Source organism: Chinchilla lanigera, unplaced genomic scaffold (assembly GCF_000276665.1).
Source record: "Chinchilla lanigera isolate Chin_1 unplaced genomic scaffold, ChiLan1.0 scaffold00019, whole genome shotgun sequence".
In the NCBI taxonomy this organism is placed as follows: Eukaryota; Metazoa; Chordata; class Mammalia; order Rodentia; family Chinchillidae; genus Chinchilla; species Chinchilla lanigera.
The window spans coordinates 17,244,570-17,257,300 of NW_004955420.1; the positions used below are offsets into that span (position 1 = coordinate 17,244,570).

The 12,731-nt window shown below is 35.2% G+C and overlaps 1 pseudogene; it reads right to left on the bottom strand.

Annotated features, from left to right (window-relative positions):
• Positions 1 to 1,057: 1,057 nt before the first annotated feature.
• Positions 1,058 to 12,731, bottom strand: part of LOC102026753 — a 25,948-nt pseudogene continuing 14,274 nt past the window's right edge.

Below are 12,731 nucleotides of genomic sequence, written 5' to 3' on the forward strand. Positions count from 1 at the left end.
GTGTGTTTAATACTTATCTCTCAGACTGACAAATACCCAAAGTAGCAAGTTTGCTCCATTTGCTTCTATAATTCTAGGGCCTAGCCTGGTATTTTCTATATGACAGCCATACAAAAAGTATACACCTTCACTGCATCAAGGTTAAAGAACACTGAGAAATTACATTAAGGATATTAGTGCAAGTAACTTGAATGGGAAAATAAATTTGATGAAAGTTGTAAAAAAGAACAGGCAACAGTGAAGGATTCCCACTTATAGCTGATATGGAGTAAAAGAGATCCGACAGAGCCTTAATCCTGAACCCACTAAAACTGGATAAAGTATATGTCAGTTGTTCTAAGGTTACTTAGCACCTCTTATTAAAAGATATAGGAAAGAAGAGCTACAGGAGAGCTACTTCACGTAGGACAGAACAAGAGAGCTTGACCTTAATGCCTGAGTGTTTCCAGCGTACAGTGTACACAGGGGAAGTTAAGAGGATCGTGGATTGAAAAACACAGATCTTGGAGCACAGGGAATTGAAGGTGGGTAATGGCTGGAGTAGATGAGGTTGAGTGTAGGTGAAAAAAGAGCGGTTCAATGGGATCCCTGGAGCACAGCATTGGCCTCCTCTTGAAGATTCAGCGAGGTGCTGATTATTGATTTTGTAAAAGAGAAAATGACACACATATATCAGAAGTATGGAAACCATGGAATGACCACAGCCTGTGGAGACCTGAGTACAACATGCGCTTGTCTCAGAAGTTGCTGTGTGCTTTTGCGGAAATACATAAAAAGAGTGACACGAGGCCAGGTGAATGGCAGGTGGCCAAGTTTGAAGACCTCTTACTGCATTCTACCATGCTCTCATTCTGCTTTCAAGAGTTAAAGTAATTGGCAGGTCATTTTATAAATACCTTTCATATCAAAGAATAGTTCCAAAAGTCCAAAGTAAGTTCAAGGTGACAGCTAAAGTTATACAGGGAAATGGGTGTGTGGGGTGCTCTCAAAAGCCAGATTTCACAACATGTCAGGCAAAACATCTGGTGAGCTGGGCTTGTGGTAGAAGACACTGGTCTTAATCAAAGCTGCTTTCTTCATATGTGGCACTTTGCTCACTGACCTCTCCCCATTCGTCTCGATCAGCTTCATCGATCATTTCTGACCTCATCGATCAGCCTCTTGCCCAACTCCTTGGCTTTGCACTTAAGGTTTTTGAATGATATTTTCCAAGTTTCATCATCATGCAAGAGCATGAAAGCTTTCAAGATTTCTTCCTTGGTATCTGTCCCAAACATTGTCTGACTCATCACATTCAAATGTCACTAAAGTTAATTTTTCCTGCCCATTACTGATTTTGCATACTCGGTTTATTTTTTCAAATTTCTTGGATTCAAAGCCCGAGACTGTCATTGTCACCTCTAGTTCTTCAACACGAATGGTCCCAGTTCCATCAGCACCAGAGAAATCCAAAGCTTCCCTGATTTTCTGTTTCTGATCTTCAGTAAGCTCTGGCTTAGGATTTGTCCTTTTCATCTGGCCATTGGACAGTGCGTTTGTCTTCTTAAAATTGGAGGCCTTTGCTGATGGACCATCACCTGTTGTTATGGCGGAAGCTTATACTGATTATTACATATAAGGAAAATGCCTAAAGCTGTGCAAAGAATCACATGAAAGATTTATGAAAAACAATGATGTCTAAGACTCACACAGGGCAAGGTTGAGTTCTTTTTCCAGTGGCCGCTACTTCAAGTAGAAAGCCTCATAACTAAAGGCTATGAGAAAGGTTATGTGGAAAACTTAAAGGGTTTTTTCTCTCAGTAGTAACAAAATTAGTTCCCAACTAAATATGTTCTAGTAATCTTTGCAAAGGTTAAAGGCAAGAAACAAAATGATCAAATACTTTCTAAGTAACCAAAGCACATCCAAAAAAATTCAAGAGTATTTATAGAAATGAATCTTTATATGTGTATCTACTTCTAATTTTTAAAATACTGTCAGGTATAGGTTTTCAAGGTGTACACATACTGTGATATTGATCGATATGTTTGTACTTTGAGTAACGGCAGTCACAATCAAATTAAATAACACGTCCATCACCACAATGTCGTCCTTAATAAGGTTAAACTCATAATCCTACACATCCAAAGATTACCACTCAAGCAAAGAAGCATTGTATTAGTCAGCTTTCTGTCCCACAAGAAACACCTAAGATAACCAACTTATAAAGAGAAAAAGGTTAATTTTTGGCTAAGTGTTTGGACCCACTAAGAGGTGTGTGAGATGGCAGTAACAGAAAGCATGTGATGGGACAAAGCCATTCATGGCTAAGTAGTAAAATGTTATCAAGGAAGTGGCTGGAATCCCATAACCCACTTGAAGGGCACAAATCTAATGACCCAAAACTCATCCTCTATGCCTCAGTTCTTAAAGTTTCACTACCTCCCTCCCAAGAATTGAAGACCTCAACGTTCTAGGGATGCTCACAGTTGAAACTATACAACCAGAAGAGAAAAACACTCGAATGAAACAGACTGAAAAATGAGAGAATTAATAGATAAAAAAGTAAAAAGTTCTTACAAGTGTATTCTATATGTAAGTGATCTAGTGGAAAAATAACATGTTGGGAAGAAAGCAGGAAAATATGTAAAATGATAAAATATAACTTCTAAGAATGAAATTGAGAATGTCTGAGACAAAAAACACACTGAAATGGACATCCATTGATAAAGAAAATTTGAAGGAATTTTCTGTTTGCATACTGGTGTAAAAATAAATTCCCTCTTGCAAGTCCTTTGAGCTTAAATAAAATTATTTCAAATAGTAACTTTAAACCAGACAATAGAAAAAGAAAGAGCAACAAAAAGATAAACATATGAATAAACATGAAAAGTTTGCAAATGTTTACTGGACATTTTTCCTACTTATTTCTTTAAGATACATAATATTTTACAAAGTAATTATAAACCTATGAAATCAGACCAATAGAATATATAATTAATATGAAAATGAGAGAAAAAAGGAGAGAGCAGAAATAGACTTATAGTTAGATAAGATTTCCACATCTTACTAAAATTTAGTGTTAATCTGAAATAGATTGTGGTAAGTAGATTTATACCATAATGCCTAGAGCAAACCACTAATAAAACACACTTGAAAAATCTAAGGCCAGGGATATAGCTCAGTGGTATAAGTGCCTGCCTAGCAAGCATAAGGTCCTGAGTTCGATTCCTGATACAAAAAGAAATCTAAAACTATCAATAAAGATTATGAAAAGCTACACCAAAAAAGGAATCTATAGAAAGCAAATGTCAAAACAAACATAAATATGACAGTATGAGTTATTACATGGAGCCACTGCTCTGAATGCCTCTGCAGTAAATACCCTGGAGGGTAGAAAGACACATACAGTATGAAGTATAGCCATGAGTGTTAGACAAAAACTAAACATATAAAACAATCACACAGCCAAGAATAACATAAACATTAATTGTTCAGTTATTCCTGTTCTAAGGAAGTGTATATATAATCCTTCAGAACATGTGTGTATGATAGGAGACATACGATAGGAGACATTCTTATATATCAAAAAGTTTCAAAGATGCCATCACTTCTAAAGAGTATTTTAATATCTGAGAACTTACTTAACTCCAGTGAGTTTTAGTATCCCTTGAGGAGCTGTTGAAAGCAAATAGTCCTTAGAGATGAATTCAAGAAAAAGAGAGTACTGGTAAATTTTTCTGGTCTGTTGGCATAGCTGTTCTCCCTATATCATATGTGATGAGCAGTTCTCATGAGACCGTGCTCCAAATCACTCCCTTCTGCCTCAAAACAGGCAAACCATATATATTTTTTGACATTGAGGCATAAAAAGTATATCCAACAAGTGTCAGGTATTTTATTTTTCCTCAGTATCAGACATGAGAGAAATAACACATATTTTGAACACATTTGCCTTTTGATAAACTCTGTGTTTATTTGCACATGTTTAGTAAATGCTCCTAAAATACAACAGACTATAGGCACATCTTGTTTAACAACTGAGCTTTGTCCTTGCTACTAGATCATTAAATGAATTGGTCACTAACTGAGGAATAGTATGTAGTGTGTACATTACCATATTCAGAACAAAGAAATGGTCGATGGAAATTCTAACTTGATGACTTTGCTTTTATTTGCATAACTCTTATATTCAGAACATGAAACTATAGTTTTGTGCTGTACACAAAAAGCATCATATTCTAATAAGCAAAAAGCATCATACTCTAATAAGTTGCACGTCCAAAAAAAGACTTGGAAGCTCAATAGACAAGATACAGAGCTGTATTAAAAAAAGACAGGTCACAAGTTTGAGCAGTGGGTCATAAGTCTGAACAGGGTGCTGTGGTTGTAAGACTGATAAGTCATTAAACAGATAGGTAAATAAATGAGGAATAAATGTTCATCAACAGAACTGAATAGAGTCCAGAAATAGATCCACTTGCATATAGGCAATTGATCATTGATTGAATTATAAGGACTTTATGAGGACCATTCCAATGGACAAAGGGCAGTTTTAACGAGTGTTTTGCAACAGTTTGATATCTGCTGTAAAATAACATTCCAATCTACAACAAATCTAACAACATATACATAATGACATTCAAAACTAACAACATATACATAATTTAAATCAAAATGGATGATAGACCTGATTATAAAACTCAAAATCATAAAATGTCTAAAAATATTAGAATAAAAGGTTTATAATTTGGGATTACTTTTCTTAGACTACCAAAGACATAATCCATAAAAGAAAGACAAAGTGATAGCTGAATTGTCTTCAAGTTGAGAACATCTGTGTTTTAAAAGATACTGTTTAAAACTATGGAAAGAATACAGCAAGAAGTTTTGTGCAAGTCACATCTGTGAGAAAGGTTTGTATTCTGAGTATACAAAAAATGCTCTAAACTCAAAACTGAGGAAACAATTACCTATTTTTAAAAAATAAGCAAAACCTGGGTGTCTTAGTCCTCAAACAATCATCCTGACTCAGCTTCCAAAGTAGCTAGAACTAAGATGTGACACTAAGGTAAGTTCTCAACACTAAGCTGGGCAATACAGTGAGACCTTATCTTAAAAAAAGAAGGAATACAGGGCAATAAATTTGAGTAGGTACTTCACCATAGGGTATAGCATTGGTAAATAAGCTGCAAAAGATGTTTCTTATCATTAGTTATTAAGGACATGAAAATCAAAGCCCCTGTGGAAATACAGTTGTGCACATATTAGAATGACTAGATTTTGAATATTGACTACAATAAGGGGAAGTATATATAATAACTAGAAGTCTTCTGTATTCTTAGTGGAAATATAAATTGTAAAACTTTGCAAAGTAGTGAGGCAGTTTCTTAAACCAGTGAACATCCACTTATCCTATGACTTAGCCATTTCAACTTGTGCCATCTTTCTATACAAAAGCCTGTGTGTAAAACTACCCACATGTCCATTAATAGACACATTTATACCAACATTATGAAAGTTGCATGAGTTGAATGATAAAAACATCATACACAACACTATGGAAGAAAACAGAGAAAGAATGTATACCTTCTTATTCCAGTAATAGAAAATTGTAGAAAATGCAAATTGATCTACAGCGGCAGATTAGTATTAGCCTGAAGGGTATGTAGGCAAAAAGTAACAGGAGAAAGACTGGTGACAAGAATAAAAAAACGTTGTTAAGGGGGTGGATGTATTTCCTATCTTGACGGGATGATGGTTTCATAGGCTTTTACATATGTTAAAAATTTTAAAAACATTCCAGATGTGGTGGCACACACTTGTAATCCCAGCACTTGGGAGGCCGAGGCAGGAAGCCTGCTATGGCTTTAAGGGTAAGGCCGGCTGGAACTACATAGCGAGAACCTATCAAAAGAAAACTTGATGAATATACATTTATCATATAGATTACTCTTACTTAGCTCTACATAAAGTTGTTTTTATGTATAAAAAGCGTAGAGATCTTTGGAGTACCTTCATCCAAATATTAATTGAACATTGCTTTATTTGCAAGGCCTACGGCAAGACACTGACAATACAAAACTAAAAATAAGACACAGCATCCGCCTTTGAAGACAAAAAAAAAATGGTTAATGAAGAAAAGACATGCTTTCACTACAGAGCAGTAAAATGTTCACAGCAAGTATAAAAGCTTAAATTGAGGCTTCTTTGTTCAAGTTTGGTGATTGTGGAAGATAAAGTCAGAAGAAGAATGAAGTATTCATAGACAAATCTTTTTAAAAAGCAATTAACAGGACAAGAAGGATTTTTTAAAAAGTATCCAAGAAAAGTATCACGTAGGTCCATTAAATTATACTTTAAAGCTTATCTGATGACAAAATATAAGCGATGGGTGGAAAGAGAGATTAAATACTGGAGAATGTGTGTAAAAAGTGTCTCTGCAGATTGAAAGAAAGTTTCCTGATAGACAGATATTGCAGTTATCAACTACAGCAAAACAAACTACCCCTAAACAAACCATTCCATTACACTTAAGAACTGTGTGGGTAAGGAATTAGGACAGGACTTAGTGAGTGTGGCTTTGCTCCCTAGTGTCTGGAGCATAGTTCGGGGCCAGAAACATCTAAAGGCTCCTTCACTTCCACACCTTGCATTAGGGAAGGGACATCTCATGCAGCTTTCTCTTTGTGTGGCATCTCAGAGCCTCTTCTTGAGACTCCACCAGCATGGTGGCCCCTGTGTAGTTGTATTTCTTATGTTGTAGCCCACGTTTCCACAAGAAAGTGTCCAGCACACAAGGTGGAGACTTCCTGGCTTCAGTTAACACTCTTCTACACTGCAGGCCTTCAGGCTATTTGTTACAGCAGTCCTAAGCCTATCCAGGCTTCAGAGGAGGGGATATAGATCCCTACCAGGGTACTGAAAGTTCCAAAGGCATTTCATAAAACTATCATAACTGGCTGATGTTCGTGAGAAGAAAAATCTTATTTATGGAAGTGATAGGTAATTAAATGTTACAGATGTTTTCATACAAATCCATGACACATTTAACCACTGAAAAATTATTGGAGGGGGCGGAGCTTGAAAGGAGGAGTAGAAAAAGAACTGGTGATTCGATAAGAGGAATTAAGAAAACCTAGCAAAACCACCTAGGTTGAGAAATCAATGAGTAAAATTAGATTTTGATTCCTTGGGAATTGAAGACCATAGTAAAGTAAAACAGAAATTCAAAATATAATTTATTAGTCAAACTCATGACAAAGTACTGGAAGCACAGACAAAATATAAACAACAAACTGAAAGATATGCAACATCTTAACAGATTGAATGTCAAAAGATCTTACAAATTTGTAAGACCAATAAGTAGAATGGGTAGAACACAGGGTCCTAAAAATTAACAGATAGCAGATGTGAACCTAGTACAGTGTAAAAATTTAAGAATGCTTTATATGAACATTGGGATAGCAGTGAGAAAGAAGGCTTGTTTCTCATATCTTACACTGTTATATTTGTTAGTTTACAATTTTCTGGTAACTATTTCTGAAACATAGTACAACCCCAACATCATTTTATAATGTTTGCTATAGGCATTAGGAACATATTTAGGTCTCAATAGGAGACTTGATGAGCATGTATTTTCTTAGGGAAGATCATATGTAGGAAACTAAGAGACTGTGTGTTGAGGAAAAAACTTCATAAACTTTATATAAAAATATTCTTTGAATCTTTTCCACAGATAATACTCTCAATGAGAACTGGCAATTGCTGCATTTATAAACTCATAAACTCAGATTTCCCTGTGAATAGCAGACTACAGAGAAACCATCAGTACCCAAATGCTGCTCTCTCTTTATCCCAACAGGTGGGCTTCAAGCTTTTCTTTACACGTAGTTATTGCTGGACAAATCTTTCGCCTCTGTCTAAACCACCCGCCCCTCCCTTGAACCATGGTTCTTTATGATGAGATGACTCATTAAGCTTTCTTCCTGGTAGGGAGCTGACACCCAATTAATGAGCTGACACTGTTCTGTGTCTGCTCTCACTGGGGCAATAAGGCTCTGTTTACAAACACAGGCTGTTGTGCCGGTTAGGGAGAGCAGGTTAAAATCTCCCTGCTGGGCTAGTTTGTTCAAAATCATAAAGCTTCTTTAAACAACGTCTTTGTGCCTTAAACATCAGACATACTGTTTGCCGCAAGAAGCAACTCACCCTAAGGACAATATCCTATTTGGCGCAAAAGGGACCAAGGTGCCTAGCTTTTATATTATAAAAAATAGAAATTGATTGTGTTTTGTTACACAGTTATTCTCCATACTGTATAATGGTAGATCATTGTTTACCTGTAAGATACAATTTCAGATTCACAAACTGTTTTTCAGAGGAAAAGTCTGGGTCACCAACACTGTTTCCCTCCCTCTGCCTGAAATTCTATTTGTTCTTCATTTCATAAACTATCTAATATATCTAACCTAAGCTCTACCTAAATTACCATTTCTTGGGGTAAAATTTTTCTTCAACTTCTCAAACAGGGGTAAGTCTACATGGCATTTCCATAGGATTTTATTTATTTAGTTATTCATGCCTCTATGTAGCGTTCACCACATAAGTTCTCTTAATTGTTCTCCATCACTAAATAAATGATTCAGACACAGCATAGTTCATGATGCAAAATTTGCACTGGCACAGCCCTCTAAGTCTATGAACACAAAGTTCCTACGTGCTGCATACCTATTAGTACCTGGAGCTACTCGTCTTGTACTTAAGGAACCCATTTGTAACTTAAACATATCTTTTTCTGCACAGTTTGTGTTTCATGTGTAGTTTGGGTTGGAGAATATTCTAGGAGGATACTGGAAAGACTAGATTGAAATTCATGTTACTGAGAACAGATCATGATATTGTGCACCTTGGGGGTGGTGATGATTATGATGGCTATGACAAAGGTGAGATGGATAGATGTAAGGAATATCTAGGACATAACAATACAAAGAGTCAGTGGTAGCCACTATAAAAAAAAAAAAGAAAACAAGGGAGCTAAGAGACAGGAATCAAGGATTCTGGCTTCCGTACTTAGTAGAAGGTTCATACCACAGACTGAGAACACATAGGATCAGGTCTGTATTTGGAGGTCGGGGTAAAGTGCAGAAGTGAGATTGCTTGGATTCCTGTATGGGTTCCTGAATTCCTACTTGTACCTGTTGACTAAGAAGCATTTTGAAGATATCCAACTGGAGATACAAAATTCTACATGGTTTATCTAGAACTCCTAAAAGAGATATTTACTAAGGTCCATATTGGCAGTCACTTGCTTACAGTTGGTAGTTCAATTTACAAATGTTGATAGGAGAGCTTGGGAGAAAGTTATAAAAGAAAAGAATCACGAGGTCTAGGATTAAGCTTAGATAATGTTCAATATATAACAATTAGGTTGAGGGGGAAAGAATCCTAGCAAAGAATAAAAATAGTGCCTACAGTGCAAAAAATCAGTTCTGGCAGTGTGGACTCAAGAAATGGAGAGATGATGGGATTTCAACAAGAAAAGTTGTCTCAAATATGCTGCTGAAGGTGGATTTTTAATTTTCCTGTATTTAGCAACATGGAGCTTGTCTTTATGTTAATAGGATCTATTTCAGTGGAGGGAGGAAGCAGAAGCCAAATTGGAGCAGGTTTAAGAGGTGGTGGGAGATGAAGAAATGGCCTCCCTAGAGAGAAACAAATGTTACCTCTGCTTTATTATAGTAAAAGATGTTTCACACAAAATTCAATGTTTTCACAGTTTTGAAACATACATTTGCGCAGATCGGACAATCTACAGTCGCGTTTCAGGCACCTACCGTCACCATCCATTTCCAAAATTTATCTTCCCTAACTGCAACAATCATTAACTCCCATTTCCTCCTCCTCCTCTGCCAAGTGGGAGAGAATGGAGTAGAGTCCCGAGTCCACACTCCTTTCATCTTTTTTTTTTTTTTTTTTGATGTGATGAAAGAGAAAAACATTTTCAGAATTTCATGAGAGGGATCCGATTGAGACAATTAATCACATAATTGCCCAAGAAGTTATGCTGCAATGAAATCCAACATGCAAAGTAAGGTTTTGAAATAATAAAGGGAAACTTTCTTCATGGAAGAAGGGCAATAGAGTGTCTATAGATATCAGTATATTAATGTTTTGTATGTAGATTTAAAATTTCTTCGGAGATATGGATTCCAACATGAAGAGCATTAGCAAACAGTAAAAGGGCTAGGATTCCTTGGAGGTTACATAAAGTGGATTAGGTTTGAAAAAATTGCTGTAGACAATGATTAATCAGACAGCAGATATTGCAGTAATATATATAGCAGTGATATGCATGCATATATTGCATATATACACATATATAACAGTAATATACATGTATATATTGCATATATATATATTGCACTAAGATTTAGGGGATCTTTTGCACAGATTTAAGGGATTCTTTTCATGAAACATGAAACAAAGGAGCCATACAATGGCAGACACAAAACTAGTCATGGACAATCATAAGGTGAACAACATAGAGATCATTTCCTCAAGGAACTTATAATTTCAGATTAGAATAGTTGTTACTTATCTCGCTGCTTCTGGATACTGAGCTATTGATTCATAAGTTATTTCTTGAGAGATAACAGTTAAATAACTTTGGAAGGGAAACAATTAATCATGTTGTCTCCCCTAGCTTAAAGTTAAAGGCCAGATGAAAGTGTGTGGTTTCAAAGGATAATGCTGTAACCAAAGCAAAGATACAGAAATCTGTTTCATTGCCCATAATTCTGGTATTGATGGAGTTCTAGCAGAAGTCCCCATGTATGCAGGAGTTTTCCAGTGATATTGACTCAGGTCCTAAATTCTAGAGTTTTTATCTGAATTCAACAAACCCTGATGATAAAGAAGAAATAGTACTAATGAAAGAACTCAAAACTGTATTAGAAATATTCATTTGCTTATTATTTACTCATTAAAAGAAAATGGATACAGAACTCTCAATGCACATAAGAACATATTCAGTTATTACTTTGGAAATGTAAATATGTACTTACACATAGTCTGGAAACAAAATCTGACACCTGCAACAAAACTATTGACCAGAGAAACGTAGAAGCCTGAAAAAAGCGTGCACAGACATGGGTCAAGCTGTGATGTGATATATATATATATAAATAAATTTCACATAATTTCATTTAAATTATATATTAACTATATGAAGTATACTATCAAAATACATTTATATAATTTTATTATATTATTATATATTTAATATAAATTATATAATTATTACATAGACATATTTATATCATGCATTTATATTATATAGATTCAAATAGCATTTTCAGTCCACTGTCTTCTGTAGAAACTTGGAACTTCTAAAAAGAAACTTTAAATACAAATTGTTTTTCAATAAACCAGCCACGAATTCAAACTGAATTCATAAACCGCACAGAATGCACACTGGGAACTAGGACTTAGACTAAGTGACGTATGTAAATTAGCTCCTTTGTTTCATATTTCGCTTTTTTGTAATGCAGGGATCAAACCCAGGGCCTTGCACACACTAGGCAAGTGCTCCTCCGCTGACTAAAACTCGCATCCTAGTTCCCATCCCAGTTGTTCTCTGCTTTTCAGCAGTTTCCTTCTGTTTCACAGTATCTATTATACATTTTGGATCTTGTTTACTCTTTCAGCTTCTTACACCAGGGCAAAAGGAGAAAAGAATATATATATATACATGATAACTAAGATAATTCTACTACTAATTTTTATTTATTCATTGAAAAGAACTGTTCATGCTTATATTATTTGATCAATTTTGCACACCTATATGTTTTTAAAACAAATTTTAAAAATGACAAAATACCAATGAAGACAAAATCAAAACAACACAAAAACATCAAAAATGATACATGACCCTGAGACAAAATGATAGAAATTCACAGTGGTTGCTCTATTATATGTTGTTATCTTCAACAAAGTTGCTCAGTCCATTAGACATAAGAATGTAAGACTGATCAAACAAGCAGACAGTAACAAGTAAAAAAAAAAAAATTTAAAAAAAAACATTGGAAATGATGCAGAGCTTCACCATACAAATTGGTAGGAGTTCAACAATGGTCCTTATACTGTATATTGTTTTCAGATCAGTCATTCTAATTACCAAATTCAAGTGTGTAAAATTGGTCAAGAAAAAAGAAAATTTTAAGCATCAACTCTTTCTCTCACTAAACCACATACACCAGCACTACACCTATTCCAGCTATCCTTATATGCATATAAAAAAATGTGGTATTTTTATACTATAGAGTATTACTCAGCTTTAAAGAAAGATAAACTAGAGGCTTTTATAGGTAAATGGATGCAACTAGAGACCATACTCATTAGTGAAATAAATCAGATTCACATGCGCAAACATCAGATTTCCTCCCTACTATAAGAACCTGAAAGAGTAAATAAAATCTGAAAGGTACAATAGATGCTGTGAAAGGGAAAAGAAACTGCTCAAATAGAAAGGAGCAACTGGGATGAAGGAAGGGAGAGGAAAAAGAAAGAAGGAAGAGAAAAAAATATGTATATGTACACACAGAATAACTAGGATAATTGTACTACTAATATCTGTTGCTTTATTGAAAGGAACTGTTAATGTGTAATTGCTTGATCAATCTTGAATGCCTATATCTGGTTATATGTGCAACCATTTTGAAGATGACATTGTGTAGTATAACAACCATTGT